At 52.0% G+C, this 18,198-nt stretch overlaps 1 protein-coding gene across 2 annotated transcripts in view; it reads left to right on the top strand.

The window, feature by feature from the left end:
• Positions 1-18,198, top strand: part of GATAD2A (GATA zinc finger domain containing 2A) — a 58,322-nt gene that overhangs the window by 2,178 nt on the left and 37,946 nt on the right. For both annotated transcript variants that reach the window (XM_083879852.1, XM_083879853.1), the window contains exon 2: positions 15,793-15,843. The gene's annotated coding sequence lies outside the window, so the exon portion shown is untranslated. The remainder of the gene's footprint in view (positions 1-15,792; positions 15,844-18,198) is intronic.

Below are 18,198 nucleotides of genomic sequence, written 5' to 3'. Positions count from 1 at the left end.
AGGAGTGCAGGAAAAGCTGAGGGATTTGGGAAATTTTGAGGGGTTTGGGGAAGACTGAGGGGTGCAGGAAAAGCTGAGGGGTTGAAGGGAAAAACAGGGATGCAGGAAAAGCTGAGGGGTTTGGAGAGAACTGAGGGGTTTGGGGGAAAGCTGAGGGGCTGAAGGGAAAGCTGGGGATCAGCTGGAAAAGTTGAGGGTCTGGGGTGAAATCTGAGGGTTTGGCCTAAAACTGGAGGATTTTCCTAAAATCTGAGGGGCTGAAGGGAAAGCTGGGGATGCACTGGGAAACCTCAGGGGTGGCAGGGAAAAACCTCAGGGTTCTGCTGGAAAATCCAGGGGTCTGTCCCAAAATTTGAGGGCCTGTCCAAAAATCTGAGGGTCTGCTGGAAAATCCAGGGGTTTGCCCCAAAACTTGAGGGTCTGCTGGAAAATTTGGGGTTCTGCTGGAAAACCTGGGGCCAAAGTCTGAGGGTCTGTCCCAAAATCTGAGGGTCTGTCCCAAAATCCAGGGATTTTCATCCAGGCTTTGCGGGAAATCCTGAGGGTTTGCCCCAAATCCCAGGATTGTGCTGGAAAACCTGAGAGGGCGTGAGGGAATCCTGAGGATTTGTGGGATAATCCAAGGAATTGCTGGAAAAGTTGGGAGTCTGTTCCTCAAAACTCTGAGGGTCTGCAGGAAAACCTGAGGGTCTGAGGGGAGATCTGGGGGTCTGTGGAGGACTCCAGGGGTCTGTGTGAAATCCAGGGGTCTGTCCCAAATCCTGGGATTCTGCAGTGAATCCCAAGGGTCCATCCCAATATCCTGGGGGTCTGTGGTGAATCCCAGGATCTGTGGAGAATCCCAAAGGTTCATCCCAAATCCCAGGGGGGTTTGTGTGAAATCCAGGGGTCTGTGAATCCCAGGGATCTCTCCCAAATCTTGGGGGGGTCTGTGGTGAATCCCAGGATCTGTGTGAAATCCAGGGGTCTGTCCCAAATCCCAGGGATCTGTCCCAAATCCTGAGGGTCTGTGATGATTCCCAGGGGTCCATCCCAAATCCCAGGGGGGCTGCACTGAATCTCAGGGATCTGTGTGAAATCCAGGGGTCTGTCCCAAATCCCGGAGATCCATCCCAAATCCCAGGGGTCTGTCTCAAATCCCAGGGTTCTGCAGTGAATCCCAAGGGTCCATCCCAATATCCTGGGAGTCTGTCCCAAATCTTGAGGATCTATGGAGAATCCCAGGGCTCCATCCCAAATCCTGGGGGTCTGTGGTTAATCCCAGGGAGCTGCAGTGAATCCTGAGGGTCTGTGGTGAATCCCAGGGTCCATCCTAAATCCCAAGGGTCTGTGTGAAATCCAGGGCTCCATCCCAAATCCCAAGGGCCTGTTCCAGATCCTGGGATTCTGCAGTGAATCCCAAGGCTCCATCCCAATATCCTGGGGGTCTGTGATGAATCCCAGGGATCTGTGGAGAATCCCAAAGGTTCATCCCAAATCCCAGGGATCCATCCCAAATCCTGGGACTCTGCAGTGAATCCCAGGGCTCTGTGTGAAATGTAGGGCTCTGCCCCAAATCTCAGGGATCTGTGGAGAATCCCAGGGGTCTGTGATGAATCCAAGGGCTCCATCCCAAATCCCAGGATTCTGTGGTAAATTCTATGGCTCCGTCCCAAATTCCAGGATTTTGTGAGGAATCCCAGGGCTCCATCCCAATATCCTGGGGGTCTGTGGTGAATCCCAGGATCTCTGGCGAATCCCAAAGGTTCATCCTAGATCCCAAGGGATCTGTCCCAAATCCCAGGGATCTGTGGTGATTCCCAGGGGTCCATCCCAAATCCCAGGGGGGCTGCACTGAATCTCAGGGATCTGTGTGAAATCCAGGGGTCTGTCCCAAATCCTGGGGATCCATCCCAAATCCTGGGACTCTGCAGTGAATCCCAGGGCTCTGTGTGAAATGTAGGGCTCTGCCCCAAATCCCAGGGATCTGTGGTGAATCCCAGGGGACTGTGATGAATCCAAGGGGTCCATCCCAAATCCCAAGTTTCTGTGGTAAAATTCCGTGGCTCTGTCCCAAATTCCAAAATTCTGTGGGGAATCCCAGGGGTCTGTGATGAATCCAAGGGCTCCATCCCAAATCCCAGGTTTCTGTGGTAAAATTCCGTGGCTCTGTCCCAAATTCCAAGATTCTGTGGGGAATCCCAGGGGTCTGTGGTGAATCCTGGGGATCCATCCCAAATCCCAGGATTCTGTGGGGATTCCCAGGGCTCCATCCCAAATCTCGGGGCTCTGCACTCAATCTTTGAGGGTCTGTGTGAAATCTGTGGCTCAAACCCAAATCCTGGGGCTCCATCCCAAATCCCAGGAGTCTGTGGTGAATTCCTTGATCTGTGTGAAATCCCAGAGCTCCATCCCAAATTCTGGGGGTCTGTGGTGAATCCTGGGACTCAATCCCAAATCCCAATGATCTGTGCAAATCCCAGGGATCCATCCCAAATCCTGAGGGTCTGTCCCAAATCCCAGAGCTCATTCCAAATCCAGAGCTCCATCCCAAATCCTGGGGCTCCATCCCAAACCCCCCCAAATCCCATCCCAAACTCCCTCAAATCTGATCCCAAATCCCATCCCAAACCCCCCAAAATCCCACCCCAAATCCCATCTCAAATCCCATCCCAAATCTCATCCCAAATCTCATCCCAAACCCCCCCAAATCCTCGGATTTTTGGGTCTCCATCCCAAATTTTACCCCTCTGTCCCATCCCCACGGAAACCAGGATCGGACATTCCCAAAAAAACTCATCCCAAGGAAAATTTGGCTGAATTCGGGGGAATTTATCCTGAATTTTCCCAGCTCCAGCCCCAGGCCGGGTCCTGGAATCCCCTCTGGAATTCCTGGGGGCAGGAAATGGGAATTTTTCAAGGATTTTTGGGTTTTTTTGGGCAGCAAAAAAAGGGAAATTCAGCTCCATTTTATTCCCTGGAAAAGGCAGCTCCAGCAGGGCCAGTCTGGAGTTGGGATTTGGCATTAAACTCCTAAAAAAACTTTTTTATTTATTTTTTGGGGAGGGAAAAAAAGCCAAATTCAAATTTTAAAAGCAGACTGGCTGCTAAAAATAGGGTTTTTCCTTCCTAAAACTCGAATTTCCTCTAAAAAACCACAGATTTTCCTTCCTAAAACACAGATTTTTCCTTCCTAAAATTCAATTTTCTTCTAAAAAAAGATGGATTTTTCTTCCTAAAATTCAATTTTCTTCAAAAAACTCCATTTCCCTCTCCCAAACTGAAATATTCCACGTTTTTTCTCAGCATTTCCCGCTGCTTTGGACTCAGCAAATCCCAATTCCCAACTTTTAAAGGAATTTTATTACATTTTCCTTCAATTTAAGTTAAAACTGAAGGGTTTTTTTCCCTTATTTTCCCATCGGGAATTGGCTCCTGGATCAAAATCTGGGAATTAATGAATCCCTCCCTTGGGATTAATTCTCCTCCTTGGGAATTAATCCCTTCTAAATCCTTAAAAAAAAATCCTAAAATGGGATTTTTCCCCCCAAAAAAAACAGGGAAAGAGTGGGAAGAGGAGGGGAAAAGGAGAAAATTCAGAATTTATTGGATTTTTTCCCAAATCCCAAAATGATGAGGCTGATGGAGAATTGGGGGAATTTAAAGGGAATTTAAAGGGAATTTAAATGGAATTTTGGGGGATTTGGGTGGCCCTGACCCTCAGGATCATTTCCCATCCCAGGGATTTCCAGCTGGAATTTGGAAAACAGGCACAGAGTGGAATTTATTCTTGGAATTCTGGATTTATTCCTGGAATTTTGGGATGGAAGGAGCTGAGGGATCACCCGATCCCACCCCACACCTTCCACAATCCTGGATTTTTCCAGGTTTTTTTTTTCCAGGGGCAGCCACAACTTCTCTGGGAATTCCATCCCACCTTTCCCTGAAGGAAAAAAAAAATTCCCCAAATCTTTTTTTTCTGGGAGAGGCAGAAACCTCTGGAATGAGCTCTGGGAGAGAACTGGGAAAATCCCAAAGGAATTTTTAAAACTTTTGGGATCTTTCCCATCCCGGGATATCCGAGCTCTTCCAATGGGATGGGATTTTATCCAGGGAAACTGGTTGGGGATGATTTCCAGGGAATTTTCCCAGTTTGGGGATGGAATCCATGGAATTTTCCCAGTTTTGGGGTGACATCCATGGAATTTTCCCAGTTTGGAGTGGTTTGGAGTTGGATTTTTCCCAGTTTTGGGATGGAATCTGTTGGATTTTCCAAGTTTTGGGTGATGTCCATTGGCTTTTTTCCAGTTTTGGGATGGAGTCCGTTGGATTTTCCCAGTTTTGGGATGGAATCCATGGAGATTTCCCAGTTTTGGGGTGATGTCCATTGGATTTTTTTCCAGTTTGGGGGTGTTATCCATAGAATTTTCCCAGTTTGGGATGGAATCCGTTGGATTTTCCCAGTTTTGGGGTGATATCCATGGAATTTTCCCAGTTTGGGGATGGAATCCATGGAATTTTCCCAGTTTTGGGGTGATATCCATGGAATTTTCCCAGTTTGCAGTGGTTTGGAGTTGGATTTTCCCAGTTTTGGGATGGAATCTGTTGGATTTGTCCAAGTTTTGGGTGATGTCCATTGGATTTTTCCAGGTTTTGGGATGGAGTCCGTTGGATTTTCCCAGTTTTGGGATGGAATCCATGGAATTTTTCCAGTTTGGAATGGTATCCCTTGGATTTTCCCAGTTTCAGGGTGATATCCATTGGATTTTTTCCAGTTTGGGGATGGAATCCATGAAATTTTCCCAGTTTCGAGATGGAATCCGTTGGATTTTCCCAGTTTTGGGATGGAATCCATGGAGATTTCCCAGTTTTGGGGTGATGTCCATTGGATTTTTTTCCAGTTTGGGGGTGTTATCCATAGAATTTTCCCAGTTTGGGATGGAATCCGTTGGATTTTCCCAGTTTTGGGGTGATATCCATGGAATTTTCCCAGTTTGGGGATGGAATCCATGGAATTTTCCCAGTTTTGGGGTGATATCCATGGAATTTTCCCAGTTTGGAGTGGTTTGGAGTTGGATTTTCCCAGTTTTGGGATGGAATCTGTTGGATTTGTCCAAGTTTTGGGTGATGTCCATTGGATTTTTCCAGGTTTTGGGATGGAGTCCGTTGGATTTTCCCAGTTTTGGGATGGAATCCATGGAATTTTTCCAGTTTGGAATGGTATCCCTTGGATTTTCCCAGTTTCAGGGTGATATCCATTGGATTTTTTCCAGTTTGGGGATGGAATCCATGAAATTTTCCCAGTTTCGAGATGGAATCCGTTGGATTTTCCCAGTTTTGGGATGGAATCCATGGAGATTTCCCAGTTTGGGGTGATGTCCATTGGATTTTTTTCCAGTTTGGGGGTGTTATCCATAGAATTTTCCCAGTTTGGGATGGAATCCGTTGGATTTTCCCAGTTTTGGGGTGATATCCATGGAATTTTTCCAGTTTTGGGATGGAATCCATGGAATTTTCCCAGTTTTGGGGTGACATCCATGGAATTTTCCCAGTTTGGAGTGGTTTGGAGTTGGATTTTTCCCAGTTTTGGGATGGAATCTGTTGGATTTTCCAAGTTTTGGGTGATGTCCATTGGATTTTTTCCAGTTTTGGGGTGTTATCCATAGAATTTTCCCAGTTTGGGGATGGAATCCATGGAATTTTCCCAGTTTGGGGTGATATCCATGGATTTTTTTCCAGTTTGGGGTGATATCCATGGAATTTTCCCAGTTTGGAGTGGTTTGGAGTTGGATTTTCCCAGTTTTGGGATGGAATCCGTAGAATTTTCCCAGTTTGAGGTGATATTCATTAGATTTGTCCAAGTTTTGGGATGGAATCCATAGAGTTTTCCCACTTTAGGGATGATATCCATTGGATTTTCCAAGTTTTGGGTTGATATTCATGGAATTTCCCCAGTTTGCTTTGATATTCATTGGATTATTTTCCAAATTTGGGATGAAATTCATGGGATTTTCCCAGTTTTAGGGTGGCATCCATTGGATTTTCCAAGTTTTGGGGTGATAGTCACTGGATTTTCCTGCTTTGGGGTGATACCCATGGGATTTTTCCAAGTTTTGGGGCGTTATCCATGGAATTTTTCCCTGGGATCATCCCCATGTTCCCCCTGCAGGAATATTTGGGATTCCTGATCCCAAATCCTGGGAATTTGGGGCTTTTTGGGGGATTTCTTTCTTGGATTTTGGGACAACATCCAAAAAAAAAATGGGAATAGGCTGGAAAAGCACAGCAGGGATCTGGGAATAATTAGTAATAATTAATAATAATTAATAATAATTAATAATTACACAGCTCCGAATTCCTTCTGCCTTTAATTTGGCGTAAAATGATCAAAATTTGGGATTTTGGATCCGACTCTGGAACCAAAACTTCCCTGGAAAAGTCTTTTCCCACAATCCTGGGGATGCTGATTTGGGAGGAATTTTTTTGGGAGATCTGCTGAGATTTTTAGGGAATTTTCTGGCGATTTGGGGGGAATTCATTGGGATTTGGGGAGAAATTTTTGGGATTTCACAGGAATTTGCTGGGATTTGAGGAGAACTGCCAGGATTTATTGGGAATTCCCTGGGATTGGGGTGGGGGGGGGATCTGCTGGAATTTGGGGGGATTTCCTGGGATTTGGGGGAATTTCCTGGGATTTGGGGGAGTTCTCCAGGAGGGTTTTGAGGTCCCGGGTTCTCCTTGGGCTTTCCTGGAGCTTCTTTTGGGATCAGGGGATTTTTGGGATCAGGGAAATTTTGGGATCGGAGCCGTGCCCTGTCCCCGTCCCGTGTCTCCTGCATCGGCCACTGTCCCCTCTCCCTGTCCCCTCTCCCTGTCCCCTCTGTCCCCTCCCTGTCCCCTCTGTCCCCCTCCCTGTCCCCCTACTGTCCCCTCTCCTTGTCCCCTCTGTCCCCTCTCTGTCCCCTCTGTCCCCCTCCCTGTCCCCTCTGTCCCCCCTCCCTGTCCCCTCTGGTCCCTCTCTGTCCCCTCCCTGTCCCCTCTGTCCCCCTCCCTGTCCCCCTCCCTGTCCCCTCTGTCCCCCCTCCCTGTCCCCCCTCCCTGTCCCCTCTGTCCCCTCTGTCTGTCCCCTCTGTCCCCCCTCCCTGTCCCCTCTGTCCCCTCTGTGTCCCCTCTGGCCCCTCTCTGTCCCCTCCCTGTCCCCTCTCTCTGTCCCCTCTGTCCCCTCTCTCTCTCTCTCTCTCTCCACGTGGCCTCTCCCAGCTCGGCTCAGCCCGCGCGCCCCCCGCCCGCCTCTCCAGCCAATCATCGCCTCCCTCACATCCCCCGCGCGACCCCCTGGGCCAATGGCAGCCCTCGACACAAGCGCGTCTCCCCCCGGAAGCGGCGGCGGCCGCGGCTCCGTGAGGGGCTCGGGCCGGGGGCGCTCCCGCTTCTCCCCCGGTGCTCCCCCGCTTCTCTCCCCGCGCCGTCCCCGCCGTGCCCTCCCTGCCTCCCGCCGTCCCCTCAGCGTCCCCGCGCCGCCTCACCGCTGTCCCCGGCCCGTCCCTCGGCCGGCCCCGCCGGCGGGCCCCGCCCCGCGCATGCTCCGGCGCTGCCGCCGCGACTCCATGTGTGAGGGGCGCTCACGGCCGGCCCCGGGAGCCGCGGCGGCACCGGCACCGGCCCGGCCCGGGACGGGGACACAGGGGCGCGGAGAGCGGGCACGGCCCGGCACGGCACAGCCCAGCCCGGCCGGGCTCGCTGCGGATGCGGCGGGGAAGGAGCGGAGCAGCGCCCGCCGAGTTCTCCCGGTAAAAGTTCTTTCCCGGCGGTTTATTGTCTCCGGACCCGCCGCCTTCCCCGGGAAACGCGGGCCGGGCCCAGGCGGAGCCGCCGGGGGAGTTGGCGGCGTTTCCCGGTGGTGAGGAGAGCGCGGAAAGTGCAAAGTCCCGCTGGCGGCGGCGGGAGCGGGGCCGGGGGCGCCGGGAGCGCTCCGGGACCCGCCGGGTTTATCCCACCCGGGACCCCCCAGCTCCCGCCCGGCCCCGGCCCCGGCCCGGCCCGCCGCCGGCTTTTGTTTGGGAAAGTTGCTGCGGGGCTTTTCCGCCGGGCTGCCGCTGCTTCCTCTTCCTCCTCTTCCTCCTCTTCCTCCTCCTCCTCCTCCTCCTCCTGCTCTTCCTCCTCCGCCGCCGCCCCGAGCGCTCCGGGCCCGGCTCCGGCCCCATCCCGAGCTCCGGGACGGGCCGGGGGCACCGGGACCCCCCGAACCCCCCGGGCACCCCCCCGAACCCCCCTGGTCACCCCCTGTGGTCACTCCCTGGTCAGCCCGACCCTCCCCAGCTCAATCCCCGCTGTCCAGACCCGCCGTGTCCCCGTCCCGGTGTCCCCACCCCGGTACCCCCCGGTACCGGTACCCCCGGAGCTCCCTGGGCACGGGGACCCCCCCGGACCCCCCTGGTCACCCCCCGTGGTCACTCCCTGGTCATCCAGACCCCTCCCCAGCTCAATCCCCGCTGTCCAGACCCTCCATCCCCCGCCGTGTCCCCATCCCGGTGTCCCCAGCCCCGGTACCCCTCGGTACCCCCCGGTACCGGTACCCCCGGACCCCCCGGTCACCCCGTGGTCACCCTTGTGGTCACTCCCTGGTCATCCCGACCCTCCCCAGGTCATTCCCCGGTGCCCAGACCCGCCATCCCCGCCGTGTCCCCGTGCCCGGTCCCCCCGTGTCCCCGGGGTGTCCCCGGTCCCCGGTGGGAGCCCCGCGGTGGCCGCGGTCGGGGCCGTGCGGCCGGGCCGGGCCGGGGCCGTGTCACAATAAGAGTCCCCGGCCGGCCGCCCTTCCTGCGCCCCGGGGCACCGGGAACGGCACCGGGACCGGCATCCGGACCGGGAATCGGGATCGGCCATGGGATGGGCGACGGGACCGGGATCCGGACCGGGGTCAGCCATGGGATGGGCACCGGCATTCAGGAGTAGCACCGGAACTGGGGCTTAAGATGGGCACTGGGAGCGGGATCCGCACCGGGAGCAGGATCCGCACCGGGACTGGGACTTGGGATGGGCACTGGGACCAGGATCCGGGCCGGGATCGGGATCAGCACCGGGATTGGGACTTGGGATGGGCACCGGGAGCAGGATCAGTACCGGGATTGGGACTGGGACTGGAGACTGGCACCAGCACTGGGACTGGGATGGGCACTGGGAGCGGGATCCGGGCCGGGATCGGGATCAGTACCGGGATTGGGACTGGGACTGGAGACTGGCACCAGCACTGGGACTGGGATGGGCACCGGGAGCAGCGCCAGGAGCAGGAGCAGCACCGGGAGTGGGATCAGTACCGGGGTGGGGATCAGAACCGGGTTTGGGCACTGGGATTGGGAGCAGGACTGGGATTGAGACTGGGATGGGCACCAGGATCAGGAGCAGTGCCAGGACTGGGACTGGGATGAGCACTGGTATTGGCACCAGAATTGAGACTGGGATGGGCACCAGGAGTGACACCGGGATTGGGATCAGTGCTGGGATGGGCACTGGGAGCAGCACCAGGATTGGAATCAGTACCGGGATTGGGATCAGAACCGGGATTGGGGTCAGGATCAGCACCAGGATTGGAATCAGTACTGGGATTGGGACTGGGATGTATCCTGGGAATTCAGGAGTCCCAGGGCAATGCTGGACAATCCCAACCCTGCACAGCACTCATGGGCAAAGGAAACCCAGGAACTGCAGGAATTTGGGAATCCTGGGAGGGGATGCGGGACAATCCTGACCCTGCACAGCACTCAGTGGGCAAAAGAAACCCGGGAATTGTGGGAATTCCACCTGGGAATTGCAGGAATTCCACCCAGGAATGCCTCACTCAGGACTGGGATTCCAGCCCGAGCGTTTCCTGACTCTTTTTCCACATTTTCCACAATTTTCTCACCCCTCTGCTCAGTGTCACTTTGGTTTCTCTGGGATTTCCCTGCCTTGCTCGGGACAGTTCCCCCATTCCCGGAATTCCCGAGCGCCCCTGGGTGTCCCAAACCCCGGGAATGTTCCCAGTCCCGGCTCCTGGCTCCGGGATGGCTCCGGGAAGTGCAGCTGGAGAGTCACAGGAAGTGACAGTGGAGGGGCCTGGGGGAATCCGGGATGGCAGCGCCTGGAATGGGCCCTGCAGCAGCAGGAAAAGGGCTGGGATCGGGCTGGGAGTTCGGGAAAAGGGGCTGGGATTGGGCTGGGAGTTTAAAAAAGGGCTGGGATTGGGCTGGGAGTTTGGGAAAAAGGGCTGGGGTCAGGCTGGGATTTTGAGAAAGGGGCTGGAAGTGGCCATGGATCAGTGGGAAAGGGGCTGGAATTCACCTGGGATCAGCAGGAGCAGCTGGAATCTGCCAGGAATTTGGGGGCAGGGGCTGGAAGTGGCTTTGAATCGGAGGGGAAAGGGCTGGAATCAGCCTGGGATTTTGGGAAAAGAGCTGGATCTGTCAGAGATTTAGGGAAAAGGGCTGGGAACAGCCTGGGATTTAGGGAAAAGGGCTGGAAGTGGCCTTGGATCAGTGGGAAAGGGGCTGGAATTCACCTGGGATCAGCAGGAACAGCTGGAATCTGCCAGGGATTTTGGGAAAGGGGCTGGAAGTGGTCACAGATTTCAGGAAAGGGGCTGGGATCTGTCACAGAATTTGGGAAAGGGGCTGAGACCAGCCTGGGATTTGGGGAAGGGGCTGGATCTACCAGGAATTTCAGGAAAGGGCTGGGATCAGCCTTGGATTTCAGGAAAGGGGCTGGATCTGCTGTGGATTTTGGGACAGGAGCTGGAAGTGGCTTTGGATTGGTGGGAAAGGGGCTGGAATTTGCCTTGGATTTTGGGAAAGGGACTGGAATCTGTCAGGGATTTGGAGCAGGAGCTGGAAGTGGCTGTGGATCAGGGAGAAACAGGCTGGATCTGCCAGGGATTTTGGGAAAAGGGCTGGGATTGGCTGGAATTTTGGGAGAAGTGCTGGGATCTGCTGTGGATTTAGGGAAAAGAGCTGGAATTGGCCTGGGATCTTGGGAAAGGAGCTGGAAGTGGCCTTGGATCAGTGGAAAAGGGGCTGGAATCAGCCTGGGATCAGCAGGAACAGCTGGAATCTGCCAGGGATTTTGGGGAAGGGGCTGGGATTGGCCTGGGATTTTGGGAGAGGGGCTGGGATCAGCAGAAAAGGAGCAGGATCAGCCTGGGATTTTGGGGAAAGGGGCTAAAAGTGCCTTGGATTTCAGGAAAGGAGCTGGAATCTGCCAGGGATTTTGGGAAAGGAGCTGGGATTGGCTGGGGTTTGGGGAAAAGGGCTGGGATCGGCTTGGGATCAGCAGGAAAGGGGCTGGAATTTTGGGAAAGGGGCTGGAATCTGCTGTGGATTTTGGGACAGGAGCTGGAAATGGCCTTGGATCAGTGGGAAAGGGGCTGGAAGTGGCCATGGATTTCAGGAAAGGGGCTGGGATCTGTCAGGGATTTGGAAAAAGGGGCTGGGATCAGCCTGGGATCAGCAGGAAAGGAGCAGGACTGGCCTGGAATTTTGGGACAGGAGAAGGAAGTGACCTTGGATCATCAGGAAAGGGCTGGATCTGACAGGAATTTCTGCAAAAGGAGCTGGAAGTGACCATGGATCAGTGGGAAAGGGGCTGGAATCTGAGGAGTTTTGGGAAAGGAGCTGGAATTTGACAGGGATTTTGGGAAAGGGGCTGGAAGTGGCTTTGGATCAGTGGGAAAGGGGCTGGAATTCACCTGGGATCAGCAGGAACAGCTGGAATCTGCCAGGGATTTTGGGAAAAGGGGCTGGGATCTGTCAGGAATCAGTGGGAAAATCCTGGATTTTGGGAGAGGAGCAGGAATCTGCCGTGGAATTTGGGAAATAAGCCGGGAACTGTCAGGGATCGGCAGGAAAGGGGCTGGAAAATCTGGGAATGCTGGAAAATCTGGGAATGCTGGAAAATCTGGGAATGCTGGAAATCTGGGAATGCTGAAAATTTGGGCTATTCTGGGAATGTTTCAAATCCCAAAATTCCGGCTCCATCCCAGGGATGTTGCTGATGGAATTCCGAGGCTGGAGACGAATCCTGACAGGGAATAAATCCCTCTTTTTTTTTTTTTTTTTTTTTTTTTTTTTTCCATGGATTCCTGGAATTCTGGGATGTTTTTGGGCTGGGAAGGAGCTCAGGGATATTCCCATTTTTCCAGGTGTTTTTTCCAGGTTTTCCCAGGTTTTTCCAGGCTGGCTTTGGACACTCCCAGGAATTCCTGGGAATTCTCTGTTGCTCCTTATCCAGTTTTTCCCACAGATCCCAAATTTTTCCAGGATTTTCCCCCACTCTTGATCCAACCAGGAGCTCCTTCCTGAGAATTCCAAACTTTAACACAGCGGGAATTCCAGAATTCCGGAATTTCCCAGTGAAATCCAAGGAATTCCAGCTCTGTTGGACCCTCAAACTCCTGGGAAAAGGGGTCGGGGCAGCTCCAAATTCCAAAGGATTTTGTGGGATTTTCCCAGATCCTCTTAAAGCCCCGAGAGCTGGGGCTGAGCCGGGTTAATTCCCACTGGAATTCCCGGGATCACGGGGACGGAAAATCCCGGGAATGGCCGAAGGGTCCCAGAGCTGGGAAATGTGGGAATGGGGGGAAAACTGGGAATTCTGTGGGTAAAAACTGGGAATTAAGAGAAATCTGGGAGTGAAGAGAAATCTGGGAATTCTGTGGATGGAAATTGGGAATTAAGAGAAATCCAGGAATGAAGGAAAATCTGGGAATTCCATTGGTGGAAATCTGGGAATGGAGGAAAAACTGGGAAATCTGTGGGTGGAAATTGGGAATTGCATTGATGAAAACCAGGAATGAAAGGAAATCTGGGAATGAAGGGAAATCTGGGAGTTCCTTGGATGGAAACTGAGAATTCCATGGATGGAAACCAGGAAATCTGGGAATTCTGTAGATGGAAAAACAGGGAATGAAGGGAAATTTGGGAATGAAGAAAAATCTGGGAATTCTTTGATGGAAATTGGGAATGAGGGGAAACCTGGGAGTGAAGGGAAATCTGGGCATTCCATGAATGGAAATCTGGGAATAGAGGGAAATCTGGGAATTCTGTGGATGGAAAAACTGGGAATTGCATTGATGAAAACCAGGAAAGAAAGGAAATCTGGGAATGAAGGTAAATCTGGGAATTCCATTGATGAAAACAGGGAATGAAGGGAAATCTGGGAATGAAGGGAAATCTGGGAGTTCCTTGGATGGAAACTGAGAATTCCATGGATGGAAACCAGGAAATCTGGGAATTCTGTAGATGGAAAAACAGGGAATGAAGGGAAATTTGGGAATGAAGAAAAATCTGGGAATTCATTGATGGAAATTGGGAATGAGGGGAAACCTGGGAGTGAAGGGAAATCTGGGAATTCCATGAATGGAAACTGGGAAATCTGGGAATTCCATGGATGGAGATTGGGAAATCTGGGAATTTGGTGGATGAAAATTGGGAATTGCATTGATGAAAACCAGGAAAGAAAGGAAATCTGGGAATGAAGGGAAATCTGGGAATTCCATTGATGAAAACAGGGAATGAAGGGAAATTTGGGAGTGAAGGGAAATCTGGGAATTCCTTGGATGGAAACTGAGAATTCCAATTATGAAAATCTGGGAATAAGAGAAAATCTGGGAATTCCGTGGATGGAAATTTGGGAATGGAGGAAAATCTGGGAATTAAGGGAAATCTGGGAATTGATGGATGGAAATCTGGGAATTCCATTGATGAAAACCAGGAAAGAAAGGAAATCTGGGAGTGAAGGGAAATCTGGGAATTCTGTGGATGGGAACTGGGAAATCTGGGAATTCCATTGATGGAAATCTGGGAATGAAGGGAAATCTGGGAATGGAGGAAAAACTGGGAATTCTGTGGATGGAAACTGGGAAACCTGGGATTTCCTTGGATGGAAATTGGGAATGACAGAAAACTTGGGAATTCTGTGGAATTCCCTGTGGAAACCAGGAATGAAGGGAAATCTGGGAATTCCTTTAATGGAAATTGGGAATGACAGAAAATCTGGGAGTTCTGTGGATGGAAAACCTGGGAATGAAGGGAAATCTGGGAATTCTATGGACGGGAATTGGAAATTCTGTGGATGGAAATTGGGAATGGAAGGAAATCTGGGAATTGCCTTGATGGAAAAACTGGGAGTGAAGGGAAATCTGGGAATTGATGGATAGAAATTGGGAATGACAGAAAATCTGGGAATTCCGTGGATGGGAACTGAGAAACCTGGGAATTCCCGCAAATCCCAAATCCCACAAATCCCAAATCCCGGGGCTGTGTCCCAGTTCTGGGATTCCCATGAGTGGGAATTCCCAGTGGGGCCAGAATTCCCAAATCCCAGGGCTGATATTCCCAGTTTTCTTGGTGATGTCATCCTTTTAGGATTCCCAAATCCCAAATCCAGGGGCTGTGTTGGACTTTTGGGATTCTCATTTCCTGTGGTAATTCCAACGTTTTGGGATTCCCAAATCCCAATTCCCAGGATTGTGTTGTAGTTTGGGATTCCCAAATCTCCCGGTTGATAATCCCAGTTTTCCTGGTGAATCCGTCCTGTTGGGATTCCCAAATGCCGGGAATTTGGGAATGTGTCGTGCTGATATTCCCGATTTTCCTGATGGTGCCGTCGCTTTGGGATCCCCAATTCCCAAATCTCCTGGTTGATATTCCCAGTTTTCCTGCTGGATCCTTCCTTTTGGGATTCCTAAATCCCAAATCCTGTGGCTGTGTTGGAGTTTTGGGATTTCCAATTCCTGTGGTGGTTCCATCCTTTTGGGATTCCCAAATCCTCATTCCCAGGATTGTGTCTGTGCTTTTGGGATTCCCAAATCCCGGGGCTGTTTCCCAGTTCAGGGATTCCCATAAGTGGGAATTCCCAATGGAACCAGAATTCCCAAATCCCAGGGCTGATATTCCCAGTTTTTGAGGTGGATCCACCCTTTTGGGATTCCCAAATCTCGATTCCCAGGATTGTGTCGTAGTTTGGGATTCCCAAATCCTGAGGTTGATATTCCCAGTTTTTGAGGTAGATCCGTCCTTTTGGAATTCCCAAATCCCGTGGCCGATGTTCCTGATTTTCTTGGTGGTGACGTAATTTTGGGATTCCCAAATCCCAATTCCCAGGATTGTGTCGTAGTTTGGGATTCCCAAATCCTGGGGTTGATATTCCCAAATTTTTAAGGTGGTTTTGTTGTTTTGGGATTCCCAAATCCTCCTGGGGTTGTTCCAGCATTCCCAAATCCCTGATTGGGGATTTTGGGATCCAAAATCCTGTTCCAGCATTCCCAAATCCCAAGTTTGGGATTTTTGGGGTTTTGGGATTTGGGGGATTTGGGATTTTGGGATCCAAAATCCTTTTCCATCATTCCCAAATCTCAGGGTTTGGATTTTGCAGATTTTGGGAATTTGGGATTTTTGGGGATTTGGGAATTTGGGATTTTTGGGAGTTTGGGATTCCAAATCCTGCCTCAACATTCCCAAATCCCAGGTTTGGAATTTTTTGGGATTTTGGGGGTTTGGGATTTTGGAATTTGGGATCCAAAATCCTTTTCCAGCATTTCCAAATCCCACACTTGGGATTTTTTGGGATTTTGGGATTCAAAATCCTTTGCCAGCATTCCCAGATCCTGAAACAATCCAATCCCAGCTTTGGGATTTTTGGCATTTTGGTGATTTGGCATTTTGGGGATATTTCGGAATTTGGGATTCTGGGATTTTTGGGAGTTTGGGATCCAAATCCCATTCCAACATTCCCAACTCCCAGAATTTTTGGGGATTTTCACCATTCCCTCTCTCCCCACAGGATCCTCGGCTCCGGCTCATCCCAGCGGGACCCCATGACCTTCCCTGACAGGTGGGGACACTGAACCCACGGGGGTTTCCTGGGATTTTGTGGGATCTCATGGAATTTTGATGGAATTTGATGGGATTTCATGGAATTTTATGGGATTTTATAGAATTTAATGAGATTTTATGGGATTGAATGGGGGTTTTATGGGATTTCATGGGATTTAAATGGGATTTAACAGAATTTTCATAGAATTTTCATTGGATTTTATGGAATTTCATTGCATTTTATGGAATTTTAATGGGATTTCATGGAATTTTAATGGGATTTTTATACGATTTTATTGGATTTCATGGAATTTTATGGAACTACCCTCCCCTCCCTCATGTCTGTGTTTACCTGTGTCAGGTCTCACCTGTGCCAGGTCTCCCCTCACCTGTGCAGGTCTCACCTGTGTCAGGTCTCACCTGTGCAGGTGTCCCCTCCCTTGTGGAGATTCTCACCTGGGCAGGTTCTCCCCCTTTAGGTGCTCACCTGTCCTGGGCAGGGGCTGCTCTGCTCTCACCTGGGCAGGTCTCACCTGTTCCCATCTCACCTGTGTCAGGTCTCACCTGTGCAGGGTCTCCCCCCCTCACCCCCAGAGGTGTTTACCTGTTGAGGTCTCACCTGTTGAGGTCTCACCTACCTGGTGCAGGTGTCACCTGTGTGGGTCTCACCTGTTGTGTCAGTGCTCCCCATGCTGCTCTCACCTGTGCAGGTCTCACCAATGCAAGGTCTCACCTGTGGGGTGTCCCCTGTCCCAGTCTCACCTGTGTCAGTGTTCACCTAGTCTTGTCTCACCTGTCCCAGTCTCCCCTCACCTGTCCTGTCTCAATCTCACCTGTGCAGGGTCTCACCTGTCCTGTTCTGGTGTCACCCATCCCAGTCTCACCTGTTAAGGTTCTTCCCTCACCTGTGCAGGTTCTCACTTGTCCCAGTGTCCCCTCACCTGTCCTGTCCTGGTCTCACCTGAGTGGGGTCTCACCTGTCCTGTCCCAGTGTCACCTGTCCCAGTCTCCCCTCACCTGTCCTGCCCCAGTCTCACCTGTCCTGGTCTCACCTGAGTGGGGTCTCACCTGTCCTGTCCCAGTGTCACCTGTCCCAGTCTCCCCTCACCTGTTCCCATCTTACCTGTCCTGATCTGCTCTCACCTGTGCAGGTTTTCCTCTCACCTGTGCAGGTCTCACCTGTCCTGTCCCAGTCTCACCTGTGTGGGATCTCACCTGTGCAGGTCTCACCTGGTGTGGTCTCACCTGTGTCAGTGCTCACCTGTCCCCTTTTCCCTCACCTGTTCAGGATCTCACCTGTGCAGGTCTCACCTGTCCTGTTCTGGTCTCCCCTGTCCCGTCATCCCTCACCTGTCCTGTCCCAGTCTCACCTGTTGAGGTTTCCCCTCACCTGTCAGTGCTCACCTGGTCTGATCTCACCTGTCCCAGTCTCCCCTCGCCTGTCCTGGTCTCACCTGTCCTGGTCTCACCTGTGCAGGTCTCCCCTGTCCCTGGGTCCTGTTGGTGCCGAGTCCCTGCAGGAATTCCGGGATTTATCCCAGGACGGGTCTGCCCCAATCCTGATGATCCCAGTCCTTCCCGGGGATCCTGTGGGCCCGGAATTCCAGGAATGGGAATGGAATTGTCCCAGGATTGTATTGGGATCCTTTGGCTCTGGAATTCCGGGAAAGGAACAGGATTGTCCCGGGATCCTTTGGCTCTGGAATTCCGGGAGAGGAACGGGATTGTCCCAGAACAGGGATGGAATTGTCCTGGGAATGGGATGGGATTGTCCTGGGATCCTTTGGTTATGGAATTCCCAGCTGGAAAAGGGATGGGATTGCCCCAGGATCCCCCAGCCCTGGAATTCCCAGGAATGGGAAAGAGCCAGGATTGTCCTGGGATCCTTTGACTCCAGAATTCCCAGGAAAAGGACAGGATTGTCCCAGGAGAGGGACGGGATTGTCCCGGGAATGGGATGGGATTGTGCTGGGATTCTCTGGCCCTGGAATTCCCGGAAAAGGGACAGGAATGGGATTGTCCTGGGATCCTGCAGCTCCAGAATTCCCAGGAAAGGGATGGGATTGTCCTGGGAAATGGACAGGATTGTCCTGGGATCCTTTGGCTCTGGAATTCCCAGGAAAGGGACAGGAACAGGATTGTTCTGGGAATGGGATGGGATTGTCCTGGGATCCTGTGGCTCTGGAATTCCCAGCTGGGAAAGGGATGGGATTGTCCTGGGAATGGGATGGGATTTTCTCAGGATTCTCCAGCCCTGGAATTCCCAGCTGGAAAAGGGATGGGATTTTCTCAGGATCCTCCAGCCCTGGAATTCCCAGGAATGGAACAGGATCATCCCAGGATCCTTTGGCTCCACAATTCCTGGGAAATTCCT

Source organism: Zosterops lateralis (genome assembly GCF_965231275.1).
Source record: "Zosterops lateralis genome assembly, chromosome: 29".
In the NCBI taxonomy this organism is placed as follows: Eukaryota; Metazoa; Chordata; class Aves; order Passeriformes; family Zosteropidae; genus Zosterops; species Zosterops lateralis.
This window is presented reverse-complemented; position numbering and strand designations above follow the sequence as displayed.